The following is a 10,122-nucleotide window of genomic DNA, read 5'->3' as shown; positions in this document are numbered from 1 at the left end:
CGCCCCGTGCCGCGCGGGGCCCTGGGAGGGGCGCAGCGTCCGGCGGCGTCGCGGGCGGCGGGCGGCGGGGCCGCGGGAGGGGCGCGGGGGCAGACAAAGCCGCGGTAATGAATGGAGCGTCCGCCCGCGCCGCCGTCGTCCGCAGCCGGCCGGGAGCCGCCCCAGAGGCCGGGCCGAGGTGAGTGCGCGGGCGCTGCCGCCCCGCCGCCTGCCGTGAGCCCCGTCCCCCGCGGACCGCGCCGGGGCCGGGCCGGGCCGCGCCATTGTCTGCGCCGCGCCGGGGCCAGGGCCGGGGCGAGGCGGGCGGGGGCGCGGCTCCGTGGCCTCGGGGTCCCCGCCCGGCGCCGCCCCGGACCCGCCCCCGCGCGGACCCCGGCCCTGACAGCTGGCGCGGGGGCGGCGCCGACTGAGCGGCCGAGTGCCCGGGGTCGGCGCCCGGCCTGGCCCACGTGCCCGCGCCGTTGCTTCCGGGCGGACGGGACGGGGCTCGGGCTCGGGGCGCCGCCCGGGTCCGCCGGGAGCGCGCTGTCCCGGCCACGTCGAGTTACCCCGCGAGCCCCGTCCCTGGGACTTCTCTGGATGTGTCATTCCCGTCCCACCTCCAGGAAGGGCCACCTGGGCCCTGCTTCATGTCTCAGCCCAGACGGGTCCTTGCGACGCGCCCCGAGGCAGGTTATTGTACGTGGTTCTGGGGATGACCGTTCACATTTAATGAATAAAAATATAACTTGCCTTGCGAACCATAATTTCAAATGTTTTTCGACTGCAGTGGTTTTCCTACACCCAAATGAGCTCGCAGTCAGTTTTGTTTCTTTTGTCCCGTTGTGTGACCCACACCGTCTTCGTTGCTAAGAGAATCGCAGCCCCTCGGGCTCCCTTCTGCGCCTTCCTATTCCGGGTGGCCTTGGTAGACCCGGGCACCTCTATGGAAACACGTCCCGGCCAAGCTCAGCCGTCAGAAGCTTCTGTTGGTGTTCTCGTGTTGGTCAAAAGGGGAGTTATTTATTTTGAAGTTAACTCTGATCAGATTACATACATGGTTTTTAGAAATCCATTCAGACCTCATAATGAGGCCAGTTTGGTAAAGCAAAGGCATCCTGCGACTTTTTACACAAATATTTTTTATTTTTTCTGTGTATGTCATTCATGGTGACAAAATTGAGACTAGGAAGGATTTGGTTGGGATTTTTTTAAGTGCTATGGATAAGCCACATTTTGATTATGAATTAATTTCAATTACTAAACAAAGTTATCTTGCAAGAGGAAAGTTTACAGGAGTTTGATTCCATACTCCGAGAGTTTGCAATGGGACGTCCGTACAAGGATGCACACTTCCCGTAGTCCTTAAACGGATTATATCTGTTTGTCATGATTGGCTTTTTTTCAAGAAAAGATCTAGCACAAGTTAAGAGAGATTCTGTGAATCTTGAAAACGCTTCAGAGGCCCGGTCTTTGAGGTGAGGACACAGTTAATCTATATGGAAAGAAACCTAGGACTTTTAGTCCACTTGACAGGTGGTTACAGGGTCTTGCCCACACACACCCTTGTCCAGGTAATTCCTGAATAAGGTGGTTGACGTTTTTGGATGTAAAACCTCTGCTCTTTAAGGTCACCTCCTCCCCCCCCACACACACAGTGAGTAACTCAGCTGTGCAAAGTATGCCCATAACACCTTGCAGAAAGACTAAAAAAATTACTAGGGGAGCGGACTGACTTCTGTGTGTGTGTGCAGAGGAGCTGAGAAGCAGCTTCTTTAGTGAAAGGTGTGTGTGTGTCTCAGATCCTTGATGAGGAGCCCTGGGGAGTGGAACCCTGGGGGCATGAGGAGCAGGAAGTGACCATGGTCAGTGCCATCCTTAAATATGTTTTGTATTTTTTTCTTTGCCTGGCTTTAGCTTCTGGTCTGATTCTCTTTGGTGTGGTGGTTGTCTTTTGAGAGGAGGGAGCAGGTGAAACAGCTGGGCGTGGCTCTGCCCAGCCCTGGGGTAGAGGCCGAGCTCGCCCTTCCTTACCAACGTTTCCTTCACTGTTTAAATCTCAGGACCTGAGGATGTACCTATAGGAATTGCTCTTATTCACATTTGGCTGTGTAAGAAAGTCACTGTGCCTTTAGCCCGTGACACCCCTTAGCGTTTTGGTTTTCGCTTTCTGTTCTAGTGTCTGTGGATTCCAGCAGCTCTCTGGCTTCAGCCCTTTGAGGGGTTCGGCCCTCTCTGCATCCCAGCCTTCCAGGCCCTTCTCCTGCTCCCCACTTTTTAGCACCTAGGTTTTTCTACATTCTGCAGTACCTCAGATCCCTTCCTTGGTAATCATTGGATATGTGCTTTTGGTAGTTCAAATTCTGGGAGGCATTGTTAGGAATAAAATAAGGTCTTTGCCGTTTCTGAGGTGGAGGGGAGCAGGGGAGCAGGAGAGACCGAGGTGCTTGCCTCTCTGCCTGCTGGGGCCATGGTGGTTTTCAAAGAAGACCCTGGCCTTAGGGAACGTGGTGGTGGTGAGGAGCAGCGTGAACCAGAGAAAAGGGCTCAGTAAGTGCTTCAAGGAGAAACACCGGCAGGTGAGAGCAGGGGTAATCTCAGTTTCTCAGGAAAGTGCTCCGGAGACCCCATGGGGAGAGGAGGTTAGAGTCCAGCCTGAAGGGTCTGGGGGCGATGGCAGAAGCCCCAGGAGAGCATTGTCCATGAGGTGCAGAGGCAGCCTCACAGCACCCCAGTGCGCACCTCCTGCCCCGCCCAAGGGCCTGCTGCTGAAGCCGCCTCCCAGTTCCCCCAGGTTGTTTGGGGATTCAGGGGACATGCAGCCTAAATGACCCGCACTGGAATGCCGGCCAGCTTCCCACCTCTCATTCTAGGTGAAGGCTGCACGGGAATCCCAGCCAGCTTCCCATCCCTCATTCTAGGTGAAGGCTGAACTGGAATGCCGGCCAGCTTCCCACTCCTCATTCTAGGTGAAGGCCGCGCTGGAATCCCAGCCAGCTTCCCACCTCCCATTCTAGGTGAAGGCTGCGCTGGAATCCCGGCCAGCTTCCCACCTCTCATTCTAGGTGAAGGCTGAACTGGAATGCCGGCCATCTTCCCACCTCTCATTCTAGGTGAAGGCTGCGCTGGAATCCCGGCCAGCTTCCCACCTCTCATTCTAGGTGAAGGCTGCGCTGGAATCCCGGCCAGCTTCCCACCTCTCATTCTAGGTGAAGGCCGCGCTGGAATCCCAGCCATCTTCCCATCCCTCATTCTAGGTGAAGGCCACGCTGGAATCCCGGCCAGCTTCCCACCTCTCATTCTAGGTGAAGGCTGAACTGGAATGCCAGCCAGCTTCCCACCTCTCATTCTAGGTGAAGGCTGCGCTGGAATCCCGGCCAGCTTCCCACCTCTCATTCTAGGTGAATGCTTTTCAGCAGCGGTGGCCCAGGTCTTTCCCAGCAAAGTCTGTGTGCAATAGAAACAGCTGATGCTGGCCTGGCCCTGGGGGTGGGGTTGTGACTGCTGCAGTCCCCTACCTGATTAGGGTCGGGAGGACCTGGCACCACGCCCTTCCCGCCTTGCCACCTCCACAGACAAACCCTGAGGGGCTGACTTCCTCCAAAGCTGCTCCTCATCGAGGCCGGGTGGTCTCTGCTCCACCTGTTTGCTGCAGGGAGCAGGGTCGGGAGCATGTGCATTTGGGAGAGCTCTGGTTACTCCGTCATAGAAGCCATGCTCCACATCCTGTAAGTGAGAGACTCCCCAGTGGTGTTCAGCCACAGCTGCGATGTCAGGCCTGTCACTAGTGGGACTGTCCGTACCCCCAGGGTATGGGTATATGGTGAGGGTGCTGGTGTTAAATACAGGGGACCCACAAAACCACCTAGCAGAACAATCCACATGACCCTGTCGTGTGACCCAGAACATTTCAGGGACGGAACACGGACCAGCTGACCTTAGCGTGGTGGCTGGCTTGCTTTGGAGGGTGCCCTGTTTCCAAGACGGCCTTACCTGGGTTCCTGAGCCCGTCTGACGGAGCAGCTCTACTCCGGGCTTCTGGAGTCAGATCCCTTGCCACTGTCTTTGACCTTTAGCTTTGAGTTCCCCTTCTCAGTTTGTTTGTTTGTTAATTCTCACTCTGTCGCCCAGGCTGGAGTGCAGTGTTAACAATCTCGGCTCACTGCAACCTCTGCCTCCTGGGTTCAAGTGATTCTCCTGCCTCAGCCCCCTGAGTAGCTGGAATTACAGGCACCCGCCACCGCACTCAGCTAATTTTTGTTTGTTTTTTGAGATGGAATCTTGTTCTGTCACCCAGGCTGGAGTGCAGTAGTGCAGTCTCAGCTCCCTGCAACCTCCACCTCCTAGGTTAAAGCGATTCTCCTGCCTCAGTCTCCTGAGTAGCTGGGATTACAATAGGCGTGTGCCACCATGCCCGGTTAATTTTTTTTTCTAATTTTTAGTAGAGACGGGGTTTCACCATGTTGGTCAGGCTGGTCTTGAACTCCTGATCTCGTGGTCCGCCCACCTTGGCCTCCCAAAGTGCCAGGACTATAGGCGTGAGCCACCGCGCCCAGCCAGTTTTTGTATTTTTAGTAGAGATGGGGTGTCACCATGTTGGCCAGGCTGGTCTCAAACTCCTGACCTTAGGTGATCCACCCGCCTTGGCCTCCCAAAGGGCTGGGATTACAGGCGTGAACCACTGCGCCCAGCCCACTTCTCAGTTTAGCCCAGACCTGGATGTTGGCTTCTGTGTGGGCAGCTGTTGTGAGCCCGTGGCTCCTGCTGGAATTTGTGGCAGTTGATGCTGCTGTGCACCCCCAGAATAGGTGAAGGCTACTCAGGTGTAGCCCGGATGGTAGTTTATGTCCTCAGGAGGAGAAACTGCCATGACCCCATCTGAACCAGGCCTGCAGTCTTGATGCGTAGCTCTTTGCCTCCCTGGGTATACTCGACAGCTTGTTGAGAGCGTGTGTGCTCTGAGTTGAAAACGAATATACTTCTGTTGTTGTTTTTTTTTTTTTTTTTTTTTTTTGAGACAGAGTCTCGCTCTGTCACCCAGGCTGGAGTGCAGTGGCGCAATCTCGGCTCACTGCAAGCTCCGCCTCCCGGGTTCACGCCATTCTCCTGCCTCAGCCTCTCCGAGTAGCTGGGACTACAGGCGCCCGCCACCACGCCCGGCTAATTTTTTGTATTTTTAGTAGAGACGGGGTTTCACCGTGGTCTCGATCTCCTGACCTCGTGATCCGCCCGCCTCGGCCTCCCAAAGTGCTGGGATTACAAGCGTGAGCCACCGCGCCCGGCCACTTCTGTTGTTTGAAGGTTATTATAAAGTTTCTAACTTACAGAGTTGGCACTCCTGTGTCCCTTTCCCCCAGCTGGAGCTACCGTGACTGCCACCCGCTGCCACCTGGCACTTGCTGAACTGTCTTGGAGGAAACTGCAGATATCTGGACACTTCTCTAAGTGTTCTTTCTCCTAAGAAAGGGAGAAGGACGTTCTACTGTCAATGACAGTCGCGTCATCGATGGCGTCTACAAAACGTGACTGTGTCCCTTGGCGTCATCCAGTAGCCAGTCCACGGTCCGAAGTTGTCCCCCAACGTATTTACTAGCTGTTTTTCCCAACCAGAATCGAGTCCAGGGCCATGTGTCACAGTGGCTGTGATGTCTCTCTTCGGTCCGGGGCCCCCGGAGCACCGCCTGTGATCTGGCAGTGGGAGGCCTGATTTGATACAGGGGCACGTTTGGGGTGCAGGTGATGCTGTGTGCTGCACTGTGGGCGGAGGCTGTCCCATGAGGACGGATGCGACTTTGCTCACTGGCCCTTTAAATTGTGTCCCTGCCCCCCACAGTTGGCGAGTTAGATGAGGGGGTGTCTCGGGGCGTGTGGATGCTCTGCTCCCATCAGACTTCCACATGCTGTTTGCTGGTCTCCCCAGAACCCGTGGGCAGCAGCACCTTGGCTTTCGTATGCTGTTGTTCTTTTTTTCTTTATTTTTATCTGTTTCCCTTCTTTGTTACCTCTTAGAAAATGCTGAGTTCTTTCCCTTTATTACCAATTCTTAGCGGACGATGATCTAGTAGACACCTCTGTGGGGGCAAATGTTTGTACTTTTCCTTTGTCTTCCTGGAGTATCAAGGTGGACTAGTGGACTTTTATTTATTCACATGTCATCATCTAGTAAAGCCTTTTGTTTTGTGATGCTCAGATAGCTATAAATGTGACCAGTTGGGAGCCCCTTCCAAGCTGGCCCGTGTCCTTTTCACTCAGCACATGGTCCTGGGAATGCATCCTTTCTGGCCCAGCGTCCCAGGCTCATGGTGACATCTTTCCCAGGCCTGCATCCGCTGCTTCTCCAGAGCGCCTGGGTTCCTTTTAGTGCAGAAAGGCATCTGGACACCGAGGGCCAGGCCGTAGACGTAGTCATCATGTTTGTCTGTTATTGCTTAATGCCCTCTTCACGGACACAGCCTGAAAATATGTATGTAAAACATTGTGAGTTCAGTCTGTATTCTCAATATGAATTATAGTTAAAATTAATTTTAATTTTCATTAAAATTATGTAGTTTTGCGGGGTGTGGTGGCTCACACCTGTAATCCCAGCACTTTGGGAGGCTGAGGTGGGGAGACCCCTTGAGCTCAGGAGTTGCAGACCAGTCTAGGCAACATGGCAAAACCCCATCTTTACAAAAACATACAAAAATCAGCGGGGCATGATGGTATGTGCCTGTAGTTCCAGCTACTCAAGAGGCTGAGGTGGGAGGATCACTTGAGACTGGGAGGTTGAGGCTGTGGTAAGCTGCAGTCACGTCACTGCATTGCTGCCTGGGTGACAGAGTGAGACCCTGTATCAAAAACCAAAACAAAACAAAACAAAAAATATATATATAGTTAATTTCTTTGATTCTTAAATTATATGTTATTCTGAAAAATCGTAATATCATTGGCATAATTACTTGTTTTGTGCTAAAATGTACATACAATAGGTTGTAGAATTACAATACTGCCACCTCTTAGAACACTGCTTAGTTAACTTTGCAGGTTTTTGTTGAGTTCTTTTTCTCCTTAGTTATCTTCCACTTTGGTTGAATAAAGTGCTGTGTTTTAAAGTTCCTTGACAAATACTCTTGTTTTATTTTTTATTTTATTTATTTTTCCCAAGAAAGAAGACAAATATTCTTTTCTCTGGTTATGTTGCCGATTTGTTTCAGATCATTTTTAGATTTAGGATTTAAAAAAAAATTTATGTACAAAATAATTACCTGTTATAAAGGTCAGAACTACATAAAAGCTACCTTTCCTATCCCCACCACTCTTCTAAGCAACTTTTTTTTTTTTTTTGAGACAGCGTCTTGCTCTGTTGCCCAGGCTGGAGTGCAGTGGCTCGATCTTGGCTCACTGCATCCTCGGCCTTCCAGGTTCAAGCAATTCTCCTGCCTCAGCCTCCCGAGTAGCTGGGACTACAGGCGCCCACCACCACGCCCGGCTAATTTTTTCTACTTTAGTAGAGATGGGGTTTCACCGTGTCGCCCAGGCTGGCCTCGAACTCCTGAGCTCAGGCAGTCCGCCTGCCTTGGCCTCCCAAAGTGCTGGGATAATGGGCATGAGCCACCATGCCCGGCCTCGGCAACCCTTTTTACTTCTGCTACGTCCTGTAAAAATAAGCAAAACACACCCACAGCTCATTTCCCCACCTGTCTTTCACAAAAGTTACCATGGGCTGTTGACACTGTGTGTGTCTGATTTTTCTTGTTTGTTTGTTATGAGATGGAGTCTCGCTCTGGATTCAAGTGATTCTTGTGCCTCAGCCTCCTCAGTAGCTGGGACTACAGGCACCCGCCACCACCCCCAGCTAATTTTTATGTTTTTAGTAGAGATGGGGTTTCGCCATGTTGGCCAGGCTGGCCTTGAACTCTTGGCCGCAAATGATCTGCCTGCCTCAGTCTCCCAAAGTGCTAGGATTACAGGTGTGAGCCACCACACCTGACCTGTTTGTTTTGAGACAGCGTCTGGCTCTTTTGCCCAGGCTAGAGTGCAGTGGCCTGATCTTGGCTCACCGCAGCCTTGACCTCACGGGCTCAAGTGATTTTCCCACCGCACCCTCCTGAGTAGCTGGGACTACAGGCACATGCCACCATGCCAGCCGATTTTTTCAAATTTTTTGTAGAGATGGAGGTCTCATTATGTTACCCAGGCTGGTCTTGAACTCTTGGGCTCAAACAATTTACCTGTCTTGGCCTCCCAAAGTGCTGGGATTACAGGCGTGAGCCACCGTGGCTGGCCCCTGTGTGTCTGGTTTTTCTGCTCAGCACATGTATGAATGTGTGGGTTCTATTGATGGGCTCTGATCCTTTGCCATGGGATGCCGCTGTGACTGACATTGCCATGTGTTGCATTTTTTATGTCTGGTGAGGACTGTCTTCAGGTCTGTTCCTGGCATGTGGTTGCTGGGTGGGAGGATACGTGTAATTTTGGTGAGTGCTTCCAGGTTCCCCCGCACAGGCCTGCACCCTGTCAGCACTGCGGGAGAGGGCCTGACCAACGGAGGGCATTACTAAGCATTTGGATTTTTACCAGGATGATAGGGTGAGAAGGGGTATCTTGAACTGGTTTTCATTTAATTTGCTTCAATCTGAATGTGAAAAATGAAAAAAAATGTGCTTTACTAAGTTGGATGTAGCACAGAGAGCACTTGAGATCATTGAATGCAAGTGGCTCATTTTGTTAGTAAGTCCCCAAGGGCGGGTGGCCCCGTGCGTGGAACCTGTATGCAGCGGCCCCGACGCTTCTGCCGCAAAGTCGCTTGGAAGGTGGTTTCTGTCTTTCTTATTTTTTGTACAGCGGAGGCCTTGCTTTTTTGCTGGGACTGGACTTGAGCTCCTGTGCTCAAGCGATCCTCTCACCTTGGCCTCCAAGTAGCTGGGACTATGGGCGTGAGCCACTGCACCCAGCCTAGTGTAGCTTCATAAATGTGTTTTTAAACCTTTTTTATTTTAAAGTGTGGCACAGATACAGAAACTGAATAAAATCAGCGTCTAGCGTAATGAGTCATATGATAAGATGAACACAGTTGTAACTGGTGCTTGGGTCAAGAGGTGCTTGCTAGCTTCCAGAGCCCCTGTGCGTGCCGCCCCAGCCCCTCCCAGCAGAGGCTGCCTCGATCTTACTGTTACAGTGGCTACTTCCTTATTCTTTGTTGTTTTGACTGAACTGAGTACCTCTAAATATTAGTTAAGTTTTTCCTTTTTTTTTTTTAGACTTAGTCTCGCTCTGTCACCCAGGCTGGAGTGCAGTGTCGTGATCTCAGCTCACTGCAACCTCTGCCTCTTGGGTTCAAGCAATTCTCCTGCCTCAGTTTCCTGAGTAGCTGGGATTACAGGTGCCCACCACCATGCCTTGCTAATTTGTGTAGTTTTAGTAGAGACAGGGTTTCACCCTGTTAGCCAGGCTGGTCTCGAACTCCTGACCTTAGGTGATCCACCCGCCTCAGCCTCCCAAAATGCTGGGATTACAGGTGTGAGCCACCGTGCCCGGCCGACCTTTCAGTCTGAATCTACAGGTTACATTATCCACCCCACCTCCCGTGGAAGTATTTTCTGAGGTAACTTGGTGGTTGGACTCGTGCATCTCACACTCTAGATTTTGCTGGCTGCATTCTTCTGGAGAAGCCCAGTGTGTTCCTCTATCCTTTGGTTTCCTGCAGATTGTGTTTGGTTGGTTGGTTGGTTGGTTGGTTGGTTGGTTTTGAGGCAGGGTCTTGCTTTGTGGCCCAGGATGGAGTGCAGTGGTGCTCCCGGGCTCAAGTGATTTTCCTACCTCAGCCTCCCTAATAACTGAGACCACAGGCGTGCATCACCACACCCAGCTAAGTTTTAAAAATTTTTTTGGGCCGGGCACGGTGGCTCAAGCCTGTAATCCCAGCACTTTGGGAGGCCGAGGCGGGTGGATCATGAGGTCAGGAGATCGAGACCATCCTGGCTAACACAGTGAAACCCCGCCTCTACTAAAAAAATACAAAAAAATTAGCCGGGCGTGTTGGCGGGCGCCTGTGGTCCCAGCTACTCGGGAGGCTGAGGCAGGAGAATGGCGTGAACCCAGGAGGTGGAGGTTGCGGTGAGCCGAGATCGCGCCACCGCACTCCAGCCTGGGGGACAGAGAAAG

General features: G+C 52.5%; 1 protein-coding gene across 1 annotated transcript in view; it reads left to right on the top strand.

The window, feature by feature from the left end:
- Window positions 1-25: 25 nt before the first annotated feature.
- The window catches only part of ZBED4 (zinc finger BED-type containing 4), a 35,008-nt gene continuing 24,911 nt past the window's right edge, over window positions 26-10,122 (top strand). The window contains exon 1 of the mRNA XM_055253935.2: window positions 26-178. The gene's annotated coding sequence lies outside the window, so the exon portion shown is untranslated. The remainder of the gene's footprint in view (window positions 179-10,122) is intronic.

Source organism: Symphalangus syndactylus, chromosome 18 (genome assembly GCF_028878055.3).
Source record: "Symphalangus syndactylus isolate Jambi chromosome 18, NHGRI_mSymSyn1-v2.1_pri, whole genome shotgun sequence".
NCBI lineage: Eukaryota > Metazoa > Chordata > Mammalia > Primates > Hylobatidae > Symphalangus > Symphalangus syndactylus.
The sequence above is the reverse complement of the archived record's forward strand: the minus strand, read 5'-3'. Positions and strand labels throughout refer to the sequence as shown.